Raw genomic sequence first — 18,720 nt, 5'->3', positions numbered from 1 at the left:
TAGTATTCTGTTGCATGAGTGCTAGGTGGGTACATAATACTAAGAATCAATTAGAAAGAAGAGATCCAACAAGTAGTGACCCTATACCTATACTCTCATCAATACCCTCCACCTAAATAGTTATACCACAAGCCCAGGGCATTAATTTTGAGCTCAAATCTCAATACATCACTATGTTGCCCCACTTCCATGGGCTGACCTCTGAGGATATATACCTATTTCTAAGGGAATTTGAAGAGGTATGTATTTTAAATAAAATCCAACAGCTTTCTGATGATATTGTTAAGCTTAGGTTCATCACTTTTGCATTGAAAGACCAAGCTAAGAAGTTGTTGTATGGGTTACCCACAAATTCCATAACCACAGGGGAAAAATTCACAGTTGTTTTCCTCAATAAGTTTTTCCAATTCACAAGACCAATAAGCTTAGGAGTGATATCCTTCAGTTTAGGCAAAAGCCTAGTGAGTTCTTTTCCAAACTTATGGAGAGATTCAAGGATCTACTCCAAGAATGCCCTCACCATGGCCTAGACTTATGTTATTTATGCCAAATAATCTGTGCCCTGAGGGATTCCCATCCTTTACAAATGAAGGAAAGGCATAAGAATTCTTACTTAACTTAGTCAACAAAACCCATGCGTGAGAATCAACCTAAGAGAGTGAAAGAACCATAAGAGGGAAAGGATATTTTTTGGATGGGTTAGTAGCCAGGGAAGCCCACTTGGATAGCCTTATTAAGAGGATTGAGGCTATTATTTCTAGACAGTCACAATCAGTTAATATGGTTAAGATATATTCTTGGTGCCAGTCCCCTAGACATGTTATAGAAGAATGCCCCAACACCTCTGGGGGCAGTTCCAATGACAGTGTTAATGCTTTATATCAGAATAATTCGTATAGAAACACTTACAATCCAGGATGGAGAAATCACCCAAATTTCTTCTGAAACCAGGGCAACCAACCAGGGGCTTCTAATTTCCATAATCAAGGTCAATGTGGACCCCAAAGGCATCCCTTTGCATAACAACCTTTTGCCCCCAATACTTTCCCCAGGGCAAATGTAGGACCTCAGGCTAGTTTTCCTAGGCCCCCTCTCTTATCATCTTATGAGCAACCCCCTGAGATTACCAACACTGGAGAAACAAATAGAGTAAGTGATTTAGAAAAGAATATGGCCCTCCTCATGACAAGCCATCAAAATCTTACGAGAAAACTCTCCCAAGTTGTCTCAATTTTACATGAGGGGGAGAAAGGAACTTTGCCTAGTCAATCAAAGACTAAACCTAGGCATCATCAGCCTGTTAGTTCACAAGCACCACCTAATGCATCATTGAATGTAGTACAAGGTTAGACCCAACAAGGCGCCCCTCCAACCAATGTCATACTGTTTATGCCCTTAGGAGTAGTAAAGAGTAGTCGAGAGTACCAATAGAGTGTTCTTCAATCTTTCCCATCTATTACTCCTGCTAACTCTCCTTCTGTTGAGGATACAAATGTGCCTTTTATTCCAGGTTCGGCTGATGAACTTAAAGCAACCGGAGATGATTTGGTTGAGCAAACCAAAATGATTCTTCTGAAAAAGAGCAAATCCCTAACAGTCCTTATCTTCCACCTGTCCCCTTTCCTAATCATTTGGTAAACAAAAAGAAGACTACTTCCATGGACAAAATTTTAGAAGTCTTAAAAAAGATATAAGTCAACATCCTTCTTTTGGATACCATATCCTAGATCCCTACTTATGCAAAGATCCTGAAAGATTTGTGTACTCACAAACGTATCAAGAGTGTGTCAAAAAGGCATTCTTGGCAAGTAACATTAGTTCCATAATAACTCAGAAAGCAAGTATAAGGATCCAGGGAGCCCTACTATAGCTTGTGTCATAGGCAACACCTACATTAAGCATGCCTTTCTTGACTTTGGTGCAAGTGTGAATCTTTGGCCTTACCATGTGTATAAGCAACTAGGATTGGGAAATTGAAAGCAACTGGAACTACTTTTCAGTTGACAGATAGGTCTGTTAAGATTTTTAAAGGTATGATTGAAGATGTCTTACTTAAGGTCGGGGAATTTATTTTCCTTGTTGATTTCATTGTATTAGATACCAAGCCCTTCTCAACCAAAGATGAGATCCCAATAATTCTAGGAAGACCATTCCTAGCTATCAGTAATGTATTAATCATTTACCGGAATGGTTTCCTAAGGTTATCTTTTGGCAACCAAATTGTTGAGTTTAACATGTTTAGATAGACAAGCAACCACATATGGAAGAAGAGATCAATATGCTTGAGGATTTTCTGGATTTTTTTGATAATTTAATTATCAACTTTGATATTGGTTTTGATTCAAAATTCTAAGAGTGTATGGATGAGTTGGATGATGGTAATGAAAATTTATTTTCTGAATTCTTGAGTCTTCACACACCTGTGGAGCCCTTAGGACCCATTTCCAATTCCATTCCCAAACCCTTCATAGTTGACCTAAGCTAAATCTTAAGGAGTTGCCATCTAATTTGAGGTATACTTTCCTAGGACCTGACCAGACTCTTTCTATAATAATTTCTTCAGATTTGACTTCTAGCCAGAAAGAGGAATTACTCAAAGTGCTAAAAGACAATAAGGAAGTCCTAGGTTAGACCATGGATGACATCAAGGGTATAAACCCTTCTATTGTACAACATCATATACATCTTATAGAGAATTCCAAACCATCCACAGAACCTCAAAGAAGAGCTAATCCAGTGATGATGGAAGCCATTAATAAAGAGAACCTAAAGTGCTTGGATCATGGAATCATTTATCCTATTTCTAATAACCAATGTGTAAGCCCAATTTATGTAGTGCCCAAGAAGTCTGGTGCTACTGTAGTTCCCAATACCAATAACGAACTAATTCCAACTCATTTTCAATCAAGGTGAAAGTGTGTATATACTACAAGAAACTTAATGCGATAACCTGGAAGGATCACTTCCCATTGTCATTCATTGACCAGATGTCAGAGAGGTTAGTTGGACATGAATACTATTGTTTTCTTGATGGATATTTTGACTATAACCAGATCCTAATTGCTTTAGAGGACCAACATAAGACCACTTTTACATACTCATATGGAACATTTGCTTATAGGCTTATGCCCTTTGGGCTTTGCAATGCCCCTGCTATGTTTCAACGATGCAAGATGAGCATCTTTTCTCACATGGTTGAAAAATTATTAGAGAAATTTGTGGATGAGTTTTCAATTCATGGAAATACCTATTCTAAGTGTCTCCACCATCTTTCCCTAGTTTTGAAAAGGTGCATATCTAAGAATTTAGTTTTAAATTGGGAGAAGTGCCATTTTATGGTTAAATCTGGTAATGTTTTAGGCCATGTAGCATCCAATGAGAGAATTAAGGTATATAGAGCCAAAGTGGATCTAATTGATAATTTACCACCTTCCCAATCTATTAAGGATGTCCGGTCTTTTCTAGGCCATGCTGCCTTCTACAAAAGGTTCATCATGGCCTTTAGTCAGTTAGTCCACCCTCTCACTGCACTACTTGCCAGAGATCAAACTTTTAAGTTTTCTGAAGAGTGCCTAGAATCCTCTAAGCACCTTAAGAAGGAGTTGACCAATGCACCTATTGTTCAACCACCTATTTGGACTGAATCATTTCAACTAATGTGTGACTTCAGATGTTGTTATAGGAGCGATTTTGGGTCAAAGGATTAATAAGATACCTATTGTCATTTACTATGCTAGGAGGACCCTAAATAATGCATAACTCAGCTATACAACCACTGAAAAGAAATATTTAGCTATTGTGTTTGCATTAGAAAAGTTCTAGTCTTAGTTGGTTTACATGTGGTGGTGTACATTGATCATTCTACTCTTAGATAGCTAGTTCAGAAGAAGGATGCCTAAGCTCGTCTTAATAGGTGGGTTTTACTTTTGCAAGGTTTGATTTAGAAATTAAGGATAATAAAGGCATTAATTAAAAACCTAGTGGCAGAGCATTTATCCCAGCTTCCCAATTCTTTGACTATCAATTCTTCAGTCAACGAGAACTTTTCAGATGAACAGTTACTTGTAGTGTCCAGTGAACCATGGATTGCTGACATTGTCAACTTCTTAGTTTCGAGTTCAGATCATTGGTCCACCGAAGATAGGTATCGATTTCTTTCACAAGTTAAGCATTTCTTCTGAGACAATCCCTATCTTTTCAAAGTTTATCCTGACTAAATTATTAGACGTTGTGTGCCTGATCATGAGCAACACACAATTTTATCTTTTTACCATGATCAAGCATGTGGTGGATACTTTGAACCTAAGAAGATTGTCGCAAAGGTTCTCCAATATGGATTTTATTGGCCCACTCTTTTTAGAGATGCTTTTGATTTTGCAAGGCTTGTCCCGCCTACCAATAAGAGGAACATGATGCCCCTCAACCCTATTCTAGTAGTTGAGATCTTTGATGTGTGAGGCATCGATTTCATGGGACCATTCCCTAATTCCTTTAGGAATTTGTACATACTTTTGACCATTGATTATGTTTCTAAATGGAGAGGTCATACCTTGTATATCTAGTGACCACAACTCAAAGAAAACATCTTTTCCTGCTTTGGTACACCACGTGCTATAATTAGTGATAGGAGTACTCATTTTTGTAATCGGCCTTTTGAGGCCTTGATGAAAAAGTATGGGATCACTCATAAGTAATCTACCTCTTATCAGCCCCAAACTATTGGCCAAGTAGAGGTGTCTAATAGGAAAATCAAACAAATCTTGAAAAAAACTATTAATCCCAACCGTAAGGATTAGTCCCTTAGGCTCATTGATGCCATGTAGGCCCATCAGACTGCATTCAAGACTAGCCTTGGTTAGTTTTCCTACCATTTGGTGTATAAAAAAGTATGTCACTTACCAATTGAGTTGGAGCATAAGGCCTTTTGGACCATCAAGAAGCTCAACTTTGATTTGTCTGATGTGGGTATTCATTATCGGCTCCAACTATCTAAGTTGGAGGAATATAGGAATGCTGCCTATAAAAGTTCTAGGATTTACAAGGAAAAGACCAAAACCTTCAATGATAAGAACACTCTGTGCAAATCTTTTTATAATTGGTGATAAGGTCTTATTGTACAACTCTCAGTTGTACCTTTTCCTTGGTAAGCTTAGATCCCGATGGGATGGCCCATTTATTGTCCATAATGTTTATCCCCATGGGGCTATGGAGATTCTAAATCTAGGAACAGGGGTAATTTCAAAGGTTAATGGTCAGCATTTGAAATCTCTTTACACTAATGACTAGCTTTTAATCAGGTATGACCCCCTTGCATTGACTTTACTTTTAATTCTTTCCATGCATTAGGGACATTGCATGACTTAAGTGTGGGGGAGGGAAATCAGTTTCTTTTTGTTTTTATTTTTTTTCCTTTGTTTTTCTTTTGTTTTTGAGCTTGCTAAGGATGAAATCCTACTTTGGTTTTTGGTTAATGATCATACAATTTGGTTGCTTGATGTATAAATGTAAGAATTTTTAATTAAGGTACCCATCTTGAACACATTAAAACCCTATTGAGAAAAAAGAAACAAGCATGTGTCTTGAGATGGGACTCTCTTTTGAAAAATAAGAAACCCTTGTTTTACGGTGTTGGACCATATGTAAGTCTGTGGGTTCCTTGTACTCTTGATTTGGAGTTGGGACCTTGTTTTTAATTTGGCATGTGTTGAAAAATACACAATTTTAAATGAAGTGTGAAAAGTGATATGAATGAAAAGTAAGAGTTGATTTCTTTAGAATTAAACAAGGATTGCACCTCAGAAAGCATGGTGTCTTGATCGAAATTCCTGGGGAGGAAACTTCTGAAAGAACTCTAACATCACTGTCTATGTGAGTATATGCAAAACGCAAAGTTACATAGTAACTTGGGTGTCTGATGTTTGCTCCACCATGTCATTCAAACCAACAGTAGTGGAGTAGGATAGAGTTTATCATAAAAAAAAATGAGAAAGAAAACCACAAATCAAGAAAGTATGTGTAAATTTCACTAATGGCTTGTTAACAAGTTTAGTAAAAAACACTCCAACGCCTTAGTCCTGAGTTCCTTATTACTTCACAAGTGGTCTTGCCTTAAGATAAGGATGTTTTGGAAGAGATAAGGTGAGTTCCGAATTAAGAAATATGCTTGTTGTAGACACCCAATTTTGTCACCCTCCTCAGGCTATGATGACTTATGGATCTTGGACGCAACCTCTCACTTCCGATCAACAAAGATGACAGATGACTAAGGAAACCCAACCCAAAAACATTCCTTACTCACCTAAGAATCCTAGAAATCTTGTATGAGAGAAAAGAAGGGTCCAATTATGACTTCTCATATACAAAGGAATCCAGTCTAAAGTGACCGTACAGATGGATAGTACTCGGAATGACGACTCCAATGATATATGGCACGTCAAAATCAGATCGTCGGATCTTCCACAATCATTCCCGAAAGAATTGTATTTCGCATGCGCACCTTTGCTGCCTTGTCACCCTTGAGGCCCTTCCCCGTGCCCTTACTACCTTGAGTGCCACCGCAGCCCTGCCCCATGCTCCTACTGCATTATGTGCCCCCGTGACCCTGCCCTGCACCCCTGCTGCCTTGTGTGCCCTTGTAGCCCTTCCCCGCACCCCTACTACCTTACGCACCCCCACGGCCCTGCCCTGTGCCTCTATTGCCTTGTGTGCCCTTGTTACCTTATGCTCCCTCGCGGCCCTGTCCCGTGCCCCTACTGCCTTGCATGTCTCTGTGACCCTGCCCAGTGCCCTTGCTGCCTTGCTCATCCCCACGGCCCTGTCCCGTGGCCCTTGCTGCCTTGCGTGCCTCTGTGGCCCTGCCTCACACCCCTAGTGCCTTGTGTGCCCTCGGGCCCTGCCCCGTGCCACTATTGCCTTGGGTGCCCCTATGGCCAAGCTTGCGCCCTTGTTGCCTTGTGTACCCCTTTGGCCCTGTCCTGCACCCCGACTACCTTGCGTGCACGCCCCAACCTACCTCGCAAGCTCCCTTCCTGCCCCGCATGGCTACCTGCCTCATGCACACCTATGTTTGCCCCACACACCCCCTATCTTGTGTGCCCCTCCTTGCCTTGCGCACCCTTACCCTACTCCATTGCTTCCTTCGATTGCCAAAATCTCCACTCCGATGGCATGAGTTGTGAAGAGATTTTCTCTTCACCCTTTTGTGCACTTTGAACTTCCATGCTAGCGTACCCTACACTGCAATCTCCCATTGGCCCAACAATGCATCTTTTCATCACATTGGCCCCAAAAAGTATCTTTACACCTCATTGGCCAATGAAATTCACCCTTCACCCCATTGGTCCAAAAATTCATTTTATTACCCTATTTGTTTAGAAAAATCACTTTTTAATCCCATTGGGAAAGAAAATTCCTCTTTCCTCCCCATTGGTCCAAGAAATCTATAAATACCCCCCTCCCTTTGCAAACTCAAGCCTCCTAGTGAGCAACCCTTTGTAGAGAAGCTCTGCCCCCTGTCTTCTCCTTCCCCCCTTAAGGTTCTTCAAGTCTTTTGAGAGATCTTTATAAGATCTGAAGTATTCTTCAGGCCTTCGAAGTTCTTCAATCACTACTTTTTTTGAGTGAGCATCTTACGTAGGAGAAGTTTTACCTTAGTCCCCTCCCCCTCTAAGGTTCTTCAAGCCTTCGAAGCGATCTTCATAAGTTTTGAAGTGTTCTTCGTTCTTCAAAGTTCCTCAATCAAGTTTCAGCCTATTCTCAGCGGAAGCTCTGTCAGAGTGCCACCTCAGCCTAGCCCTCCCATTGCCTATCCCCAATTGAAGCTTTGCCGGAGTACTACCCCAGCCAAAGCCTCCCATAGCCTATACCTAGCGGAAGCACTGTCGGAGTGACACATTAGCTAAAGTTTGGAAGTAGCCCATCCCTAGTGGAAGCTATGCCGAATTGACACCTCATTCTAAGCCCCTAAGTAACTATTTCTAGCTAGAACTTTATCAGAATCTCTCAAAAGAGGAAGTTGGAGGTCAAGACCATCTTCCCCTAAGCTGAGAGAATCCACAGGAAAGTTCGTGCTAGCACTAATCGGGAGCCACCCCTCTTGACCCGAAACAGGGGTCAATCTTAGGTATAATTTCTCACCCAAATTAGCATAATGTAGACTTCATATTGACTTTGTTTTAATGTACATAATTATTTAAATTTAGTCAATGTATATATGTGTAACAATTTAACCATACATGCGGAATAGGAATAATTGTGGAAAATGTTCATTCTTAAGCATCTAGTAGGAAGACCGGTTAAACCAGGTAGATTAGGTGCCTAACACCTTCCAAACTCTACAACCTGACACGTACCCTAAATCTCTATACCAGACCAACTTTCGGGCCCTTTTCTTAAGAATCAGGCCCACCTCCTAGTCCTAGGCCTATAATCCTAGGTGGCGACTCCAAACCCTTTTGTATGATCCCAATCCTCCGTATTAGACCATCATCAGATCCCCATCTCAATGACAACCTATACACTCTAGTGAAATAGGCCTCCATGTATCTCCGAGAGGTGGTACGACGATGTGGGGCCTGTGGGTAAGCACACACGACACACCCCTCCTTAAAAAAGAGAAAGAGAGGAGAGAGGGCCAAATGCAAGTCTTTTTCCCTCCCCAAAGGGAGAGAACCTTTGGCTGCTACCCTCATAATGGCAAATCTGCTTGGGAAATGTCAAGCTTCTGACACTAGATGTTACCATTAAATGCAAGAACATTTTCCACCACATCTGTTTGAAAACATGTTTGGCTAACCCCATGTTTGTAATTGTATTCGTTAACCGTATCATGCATCGTGCTTGAAGTGAAATCATTTGGCAACAGACTCCCTGTCATGCCCGCACCCTCGGGGAGGTCAATGCATGTCATGGAGAGTACTCTGCGAGCAAATGGTAGCCACTTCCTATAAAAGGGGTGCGGGGTATTATTAAACGGCGAGGATATTCATAATTATGCCAACACCCTTGGGGAGGTCAATGCACTTTATGACATTCTAAAATCGAATAATGATATTCCCGCATTACACTTTTACACATAATCACTAACAGTTCCACCACCACGTGGCCAGTTGCTTAACCTCATGTGTAGTCATGAGTAATTGGCAAGTAAGTCACCCCCTTGATCTAGCACCTCTGGGTATATGAAAAGGATCACGTACCTTGCGTATATAGATCTTGTCAAGGAAGCCTTGTCGGTCCTATTGCATCCACTGCATACTCTCATCATGTAGGAAATAGATGGAGAACACTAAGAATGCCACAAGCTGATCTATAGAATTTGTTTGAGGTTTTGAAAAAGAATCTTCCTATAATGCATTCTAGTCATAAAAGAAATGCTCTCCTAAGTGGGTTTCGAATAAAAGGTGTCCTTCCTCCTTAGAAATGAGATATAGATGATTTGGTATATTCGACTTCGGGGTTATTCTTGTCAAAGTCTTGTAAAATGCTGAATTATGTAAAAGAACCGTGGAAACTAGGAGGAAGGTCACCTAGTGGGATAATATTAAGGAAAGCATGAATTTATTGGTAGAGAATGTCTTAACAGGAGTATTCTGATCAAGCCATTCGTATGTACCTCCCACTTATGACATGGAGTGGACTAGGGGCATCAACCCCTATCCACTCCCTATCATCAAATGGACCAACTTTGGGTGAGTCATTGGTTGAAAATTGAGTGAATGAATGATCAAAGGGTTGGGAATACAAGAATCCTAAAATTCCACACCTCAAGTATTCTTCGCGGTCCATTTGGACACGTTTGGATAACCAGTTGACTCATTTAAGTCTAGTGTCACCTCCATCGTCTCTCTAAGACTGTGTACTGCCAAGTGACTATGGCCTAGTTCACATGGATCCACATAACCCTGAATCACCTGAGCAAGCATGGGTCCACCCTATAGAGATCTTGCAAATAGAAATGACTGAGGTCAAGAGAGGATTAGCCCAGATACTGTATATGCTCCAAAACCCTCCCAGGACTGAACCGGCACCAACTATCGGAGAGTTGGAATAAAATGGAGCTATGAGTTATCATGGGAATTCTTCCCGAGTTGACTTAGGAGAACCAAAGCAAGTCAGACCAACCAGTCAATGAGGAGTTTCACCTACGCACACGAATGGTCAACAAGGAACCTATTCCAGGGTCCCTCCGCCTAAGGTAGTGATTGAAGATGAGGAAGAGGAATTTACAGCTCATGTCTAAATGGAACCTCCAGAGATAGAGAGAAAAAAAAATCAGAGAACAATTGGAAAAGTTGAAAAATCTGATCCGAATAGGAAAGAGTTCGGAAAGTCAAGTGGTGGATTCCGATGAGATGAGTTTCTTCTCCGGGGCAAGGATTCCCGAGAAGTTCAAATGGGAAACTGAAAGATTTTATGGGTCAGGGGACCCCAAGGCTCTTCTTAAAGTCTTTCTCAGCATCGCCAAGTCATGGCAGTTTGCTGACAACCAGATGGGACAAGCTTTCATGTTAGCCCTGTCAGGGCCAGCACTGAGGTGGCTCACACAGTGGAGTTTGCCCAAACCCAGAATTGGATAACAGTAGTGAAACCCTTCACCAAACAGTATTCATACAACACTGAAGTGGATATGAAGCATTGGGAGCTTGAGACATTGAGGCAGTAGCCCCAAAAAAAGATTCACTGCCTTCCTAATGAGGTTCAGAGACAAGGCCACCAAGATGGCAGACAAAACTTTTGAATAAGAGCAAGTAGAAATGTTAATTGAAAACTCGTCTAAGCCTTATTATAATGTTCTCTACTACCAATGTCACATCCCGTTCACACAGAACCGGACCAATGATCGGGTTAACTCCGATTAACCCAAACCTGCCAGGATCATCTGATACAGTACCCAACCACAGCATACACACATCTAAGATAAACATTCAAAAGTTCAGCGGAAGACTCAATTTTCCTGTAAATACCCCCAATATATTTGATACCCAAATTGTAGTATATAGATAAATACATGTGGGCCCGCAGGCATGATATTTACACAAAAAGAATAACAATTCACGTATCAAGTGCACAAAAAGGGGTCACCAAAAGAATCAAAAATTAAAACCCTGTACGGCGTCAATACTGCGGTCCCGCAGCACAGCCCTCGCACGTGCATTCCATACCGTGTTCATACTCCTCGAGGACCCACCAATCCCCAACGAGAAACTCAATTGTGGGGCCCGATCCTTGACCTTCAGGCGGGTGACCTACAAAATCATCTAAAAGAGGTGTACACGTGGGATGAACTCACTAGCTCAGTAAGTGAAAAGAAGGACCACACAACAATCCACACAGCAATCACATCCATATGCAATACATGCTATGCAATTCATTTTAAACCTCATCCACCTAAACATTACTAAGTCTTCGGTTTAGTGCTACTACAACTACAGTGCGCATATACTCCGGGTATGAGCCACGAACTTCATCCCGCGAATGCCCATAGGGCTGTCGGAGAAGGCCCACCGTGAGTACTCAAAAAAGTAAAGCATGCCGACTACCAGCTCTCAACATAAAAGTAAATGAAAAAAAGTAAAGGTGCTAACTCCAGCAATTTAAAAGCAGTACGATTGGCCCTCTTGAATATACCACTGAGGTTGCCGACTGTCCTAATGACCAGCCGGGCATATGTCTAACCGCCACAGTGACCCGATAACCGCAATCACTGCTTCCCCCCAAATGGTAACCCAACACCTCAACCCTTGTTGGGAAGGGTCGTAGCACGGGAAGATCATAATTCTAAACCGCATGCTCCTATATGACATAGTACGATTGCATAGTGCTACCGCGTCCCATTCCACGAGCCACCAATGCACTTGTTTCCAAGTCAACTACAGAATCTAGACTAATAATGCATTATGCACAATGATCCCATCATTCATCACATAAGCACATCATTATTTAGCATTGAGAAAGTAAAACACAACACACATGTCATAATCATATGAGGATGGCTAAGCTACACATAATTTGCATGATGACATAGCTAGTCTATATACAATTGAATAAATGCCAACCAAGCCTTAAAATAAGGCCAAACATCCTCTCCCCACTTACTTGTTGTGTACAAAGACTCATGCCCGGTACGGGTTAGATCCGGTGCGAGAAATGTAAATTTTGGTGAGCCTATTATAAATGAATGGGGTTAACATTTCACCACTTTGGGGTCAAAACTAACAATATTTGATGACAAAACCATGTTTAGAATCATAAAAGAAGGTTGCACGTCCATTTTGGGTCCATTCGGACACAAATCACGTTGGGGGCCTCTTGAGTGGGTCGGACAGCCCACCTATCATGGCCCACTGGTCTTCACAGGTGGGTGGGTTGGCCCATCGGTCTTGACCCACCGGTCCTGACCGACGGGTAGGTCGGCCTGCTGATGGGGGCCGAGGGTTGGCTAGGACTGGAGGGCAGGTTGGCCCACCGGTCTCAGCCCACCTGAGAGGGCGAAAAAATGCCATTTTTCTTGAAACTTTCCCCAGTCTTTGGGAAAACAAATGGGGCTTTTCCAAATCCATTTTCCACACATTTAAGGTCTCATAAGATGATTCTAACCTAGATCTAAGTTAGATTTAAGGATTGGAAAGCCATCTTACCTTCTTTGCTCAAGAACTCTTTCGAAAGCCCAAAAATCACTTCTTAGCTCAAGAAATCACCAATGCTTCTCCAACCTAGTAAACACTTCTTCAAATCCTTCAAAATCAACACATAGACCATCTACCCAAATCAAGGGTTTTACTTGGGTTTGGTGAAAGTTTAAGAAACATAGTCTTTGCTCACCTCTAATCGTAGATCTCGTGTTGGGGATCACTCTTCCAGCGTCGGAATGGGAAGATCAAACCTTGGCACCACTTAAATCCATTTCTTCTTCCTCTTTCCTCCCTTTTCCTCTTCTCTGTTCTCTTTTCTCCCTTCCTTTTCTCTCTCCTCTTTAATCTTCTCACCAACTTCTAAATGTAATAGATGAGATATTGAAAAACACAAAATAATGCTATTTATACTTTCTAAAACAACTAGTAACTACATGGGTGGGTCACTCAGGTGGGCGGATGCGCCCACCATTGAACGCTCACCTGAGGGCCGAAAATCGGCCAACAAGTGGGATTTTGATGGAATTCGACTCTCGGCACACGGTATATTATACGTATGTGCCTTAGGATACAACTACATACCAGCATTATCCATACATGGCCTTATGATACGTGCATGTGCACGGCTTGGGTACATCCGTCTCCTCTGGCACTGAATCGAACTTGTCTGGCCAACCTGTGTTCAAAGTCACCCTTGCCATCATGGTCCATAAGGAACCCGCCTTAACCCTCTCTGGGTTGGGTCCTGCATGGTTAAACCGGGTCAACCGTGTAATTAGACCGGGTGTAAAAAGTAGGGTATCACAACCAACATCTACAGACTTTTGATGCCTTGATAGCCCCCGATACACGTGTGGAAAATAGAATCCTAAGGGATGCCTAGTATCAAGGATCCTCCCAAGATGTGATAAAGAACACCAGGGTTGGAAGAGGAAAGGGTCATGAAACCAATGTGGTTGGCGTGGTCTAACAGTCAATATCACCCATCACCTCTTCACAACCTTTTGTGATACAAGCTGATGCTCCTGCTCAGAAGGCTCCTCGCCCAAGGAGATAGTTCACTGATTTGGGAATGCTTGTGACCGCGTATGAGAAGCTAAAGAAACAAGCATTATTAGGGACAGTGGCTTTGAGGGTGATTAGCAACCCTCCCCCAACTTGGTATAGGGACGATGAATATTGTGCTTACTATACTAAGAAGGGGCACAATACTAAAAGATTCTTAGGTCTTCAACATGCAATCTAGGATTTGGTAGACAATGAGACTATTGAAGTCAAAGTTAAGCAGCCTCCTAATGTCAATACCAACCCACTCCTTGATCATGCAACAGTCAATATATTAGAAAAAGAAGCAACAGAGTGATCCCACACAACTCATCACACCCAAAGCTTGGAAGAATCATATGAATGCTCGTGCCTACAAAAAAGTCATGAGTCAAAGGGCCAAGGTCATGAAGACTCCCAAAAGAGAAGAAGAATCAGAAGATCAGATATCTGCTATCCCTCCTTCATCATCAACAAGAGGGTCCACTGTACCATACCATCAGACTCCGCCATACTACCAACCTATGCCATACCATCAACCTCCACTATACCATCATCCTTCACCCCACCATCAGGGAGAAGGAACCACATCATCATCTTACCACCCCCATCTTCATCACAATATCCTATCTCCTACATCACATCACGCTCATATCACCCCGCCTTATCACCCTCAAACCATTCTCATTCTCAAGGTTCAGTGGATAACCCAGAAGAAGGATGGATGGGTGGGTACAATTGGAAGGATATGCTCGCACTACTGGATTCTCCAAAGATGACCTCGTCAACAGCTTCGGTGAATATCTTAGGAGAAAATCAAGATAATGATCCTACTTCTTTGATTCAGACAACCATACCTTAGGAGGATAATTTGGAGGCAATTGAAGAAGTCATAGATGACCTCCTCAGGGTAGTAATGGCATTGCCAATAGGGGAACAAATCAAAGAGCACACTTCCCTAATCCATATAGGGAGTGACACAGAGGATGATGAGCCTGGTCTAATCAGGCTTCGAACCAATGAGGTCAAGTCTGGCTCTATGGAGATCTTCTAATCCATACACTCCGAATACTATGAATGTTTGGATATAGGAGAATTCGATGGTCATACGAAATCTGATGAAGAACCAAGTGAGGGGAAAATCAGTTAAGAAGAGGATGGTGATGATGACGATGACGATGACGATGAAGATGGGAGTGAGGATAGGGATGATGGTGATAACTCTGATTCCCAAAGTGAGGATGAGAACCAGGACTGGGATGACAGTGACTACCAGGGACCTTAGGATAATAATGAAGATGATGAATCTAGGTATTATTCACCTAGGGATCCTGGAGGATATTCTGTGTATGCAATCAGCGAAGATGACACAATGATTGACCCCACAGATGCTATCCAATCAGCGCTCACAATCCACATGGAAGGGGAGGAGCCGGCATCAGATTCAAAAGATAGTGAAGGATATGAGATCACTTTTGAGGGTGAAGTAAACCCTATAGCAGAGCACATGAGTATCGTCTATGAGTGTTTCGTTGAGATAAAACTCGAGGTTGATGAAATTAACCAAATGTTAGGTGAAGTGGTCATCAGTGAACACTACTACACCAAATAAATGGGAAACTTTGAAAAAGTAGGAGGACATGACACACTTGTAGAAATGATAGATATAGGAATCAAACACCTTTCTAATGCAATCAAGAAAGTGCGAGCTAGGGCTCTTGATATTTGTGGAGGATCTCAACTTCCCACCCCAAGCAGGGATGGAGAATCTGAAGAAGAGGATGATCCAATGGTAGGGATAATTACCATAACAAACAGTGATGATGAGGATTGCTATCCCACAGAGATTATTGTAAAGAAATCTGTCAATGTAATAGAGATTCAAAGCGGGAGAGACTATAAGGGTGAGGCCCTAGCAGTGGAATAATCAAAGACTAATGAGGCTGGAACCAGTGGTTTGAAGAAAGAACCAGAGAATCCAATGTCATCTCAGCTCAAGAAGACCCAGGCCAATATCTCAATTTGGGGATTATTAATGGCCTCCCCTTCACACTGAGAAGCAGTCTTGAAGTCCCTCACCAATTTGCAAGTGCCAATTGAGATAGATCTGACACATCCTGCATAAATAGTAGGGGCAACCTATGCGGTGTAGTCATCGATGTTCTTAGAATCTGAACTCCCCAAAGGAGCCAGGCACAACAGGGCTTTGCACATCATAGTAGAATGTATAGACAAGATCGTTCCTCAAGTCCTCATTGACAATGGATCTACTTTGAATGTTCTACCCTTAAGGTTAGCCAAAAGCATTGGTGTTAACATGGAAGAAATGAGACCATCAAATCAGACAATACATGCATATGACAATACCAAAAGAGAAGTCCTTGGAATTTTTACCCTAGCGATAATAATTGTCCCGGTGAAGTTTGAAATTGATTTCTAAGTCATTGATATACCAACATCTTTCACATGCTCTTTGGAAGACCGTAGTTGCATCATGTAAGGGCTGTAGCTTCTAGCCTCCACTAGAAGATGAAGTTCATTCATGAGGGGAAGGTGATTATAGTAGCCAGGGATTCTGAAATGTTTAACACTTTAGCCAACATTGAAAAGGGGGAAGAACCATACAATGAAGTCTAAGTTAGTGATTTTGAGATAGAAGAAACTTGCGCGGCCCTCGCCAAGGAAGCACCAAAAGAAAAAATCCCAACTGACTATAAGTCAAATGATGAAGAACATGCAATACTTTCCTAGAATGGGACTAAGGAAGTATCATCAGGGTGTTTCAAGGCTACCTATTTTACTAGTGAGCAAAGGAAGAAGCGGTCTAGGGAGTGACCAAGAAGCAACAATGTCAACAAGGGACAAAAGATACTAAGAATGACCTAAAAAATATCTGCCTCTTATTACCCCACTCTTAATGGGTATTTTGTAAGGGAAGGAGAAGATTTTCCCTTTTGTGGAAACATTGAGCCATGGTTTGATGAGAGTGCCACAAAGATGCAATCAGGATTTGAAGTGTTCTTTCAAGATGAGTTCGACTAGGTAACTCATGAGGTAGAACAACAACAAACTAAGGAAATAGATAGAACAGCTACATCAATGGAATAGTGGAAGTAGCATTCATTGAAGATGGGCTCTCGTCTAACAACCCTACAACATTGATCGGGTCAAAGGAAGTACCAAGCCCCGCGTACTCTTGAAGAGAGAATGGGAAAAGAAGATAAGACTCATCTAGAGTTTACAACTTCCCACTGATTTGATGAGCCACATCTGTTCATTTTTGCAAAATCATGAGCTCAGGAGCTAGATGAGCTCAAGCCCAGGCCTTTCAGAGGAAGGAGCATATATGCAAAGCAAAGAAGAGCACAAATTATGATGGTTTGTATGTACTGTGCTCGAATCAACTACAACGGGAAGACCTGTGATGGTGGTCAGAGATGTGATCAAGCAGTAGGGATGGCCTCAACCAATAGGCTTGAAAAATTGGGCTTCATAGAAAGAGGATTGAGCAGTCTCCATCACTCCTCGCCCCTCAAAAAGTTCAGCTTCAGAGAGCATGAGGTTGATCAACTTGTATTTATAAAGAAGCAAGCATCTATCAAAGAAAACGATGTCAGCACCACTGAAGAGATAGCAGCAACCTTCTTGGAAGAAGAAGAAGGCCCTCTGCTGCATCTACTCATCCATTGAGCCATTAGCCCACTCCTGAACTAGACAAGCATTGGGGAGAACTTCAAGTTTACTTATGCTACTGAGTCAACTAGCCTGAATACCACTGATAAAAGCATCAAGTTAGTCATCGAGTCTGTTGTTGAGTCTTTCGTTTATAATTATGTGTCGGCCTTCCCTCTCGAGGAAAGTCCAAAGTCCGTGTATGTTGAGTTTGTTACTCCTTTCATGAATGAAATTTCTGATTCCGATTATGACTTGCCTCCTTTTCCTGATGATGATCTTAATAAATATCATAATCTAATAAAACAATGCAAACCAAAGAAAGCCCAACCCATCCGAGAGCATACTTAGGATATTAGTCTAGGAACCATCCAATTCCTTCGAGAGGTAAAAATTGGTACCACCCTGGATGATGAAGAAGCAGAGCAGATGATCAGTCTTCTGAAGGAATTCGCCTAAGTGTTTGCCTAGTCTTATGAGGATATGCTTGGTATAGACCCAATATTATGTAACATCGATTGCTAGCCTATCCTATGGTAAGGCCTATCAAGCAGAAGGTCAAAAGAATGCATCCAAAATGGAGTGAAAAGATCAGAGAAGAAGTTGTGAAGCAGTGGAATATAGGATATCTACAAGTGGTGAAATACCCCCAATGATTGGCTTACATAGTACTAGTGCCAAAGAAAGATGGCAAGGTGTGAATGTGCATAGATTTCTGAGATATTAACAAGGTGAGTCCTAAGGACGACTTCCCACTACTCATATTGATGTATTGGTCGATAACACAGTGGGACATGCCTTGTTATCATTTATGGATGGATTCTCAGGATACAATCAAATGTGGAGAACTTATTGTTACAATGTGATGCCCTTTGGATTGAAGAATGCTGGGGCAACTTATCAAAGAACAGCTACAACCATACTGCATGACATGATGAAAAAATATGTGGAAGTTTATGTTGATGACATGATAATGAAGTCAAGGGATTGGTAGGGGCATATCCCTGCACTAAGACGGTTCTTTGAAAGAATTAAGAAGTATCAACTGAAGTTGAATCCTCAAAAGTGTGTATTTGTGGCAATGACAGGAAAGTTGTTGGGATCCTTAGTGAGTGACAGGGGCATCGAAGTCGACCCCATCAAGATCAAAGCAATCCAATAAATGCCTATGCCTCATTAAGAAGCAGATACGAGGATTTTTGGGCCACATCTAATATATCAGTAAGTTCATAGCTCAACTAACTACGATCTGCGAACCAATCTTCAAGTTGCTAAAGAAGGATCAGCCCACAGAATGGATGACCAATGCCAGCAAGCTTTCGATAAGATAAAAAGATATCTCATGAATCCACCAGTATTGACACCACCGGTG

General features: G+C 41.8%; 1 non-coding gene across 1 annotated transcript; it reads right to left on the bottom strand.

Moving 5' to 3' along the window:
• Positions 1–421: 421 nt before the first annotated feature.
• LOC122065016 lies at positions 422–528 on the bottom strand. The gene has a single exon (XR_006135882.1). It is a non-coding gene; the product is annotated as a small nucleolar RNA R71 (small nucleolar RNA).
• Between the last annotated feature and the right edge of the window lie 18,192 nt (positions 529–18,720).

The sequence above is a fragment of the Macadamia integrifolia genome, unplaced genomic scaffold (genome assembly GCF_013358625.1).
Source record: "Macadamia integrifolia cultivar HAES 741 unplaced genomic scaffold, SCU_Mint_v3 scaffold1853, whole genome shotgun sequence".
NCBI classification, from domain to species: domain Eukaryota; kingdom Viridiplantae; phylum Streptophyta; class Magnoliopsida; order Proteales; family Proteaceae; genus Macadamia; species Macadamia integrifolia.
This window is presented reverse-complemented; position numbering and strand designations above follow the sequence as displayed.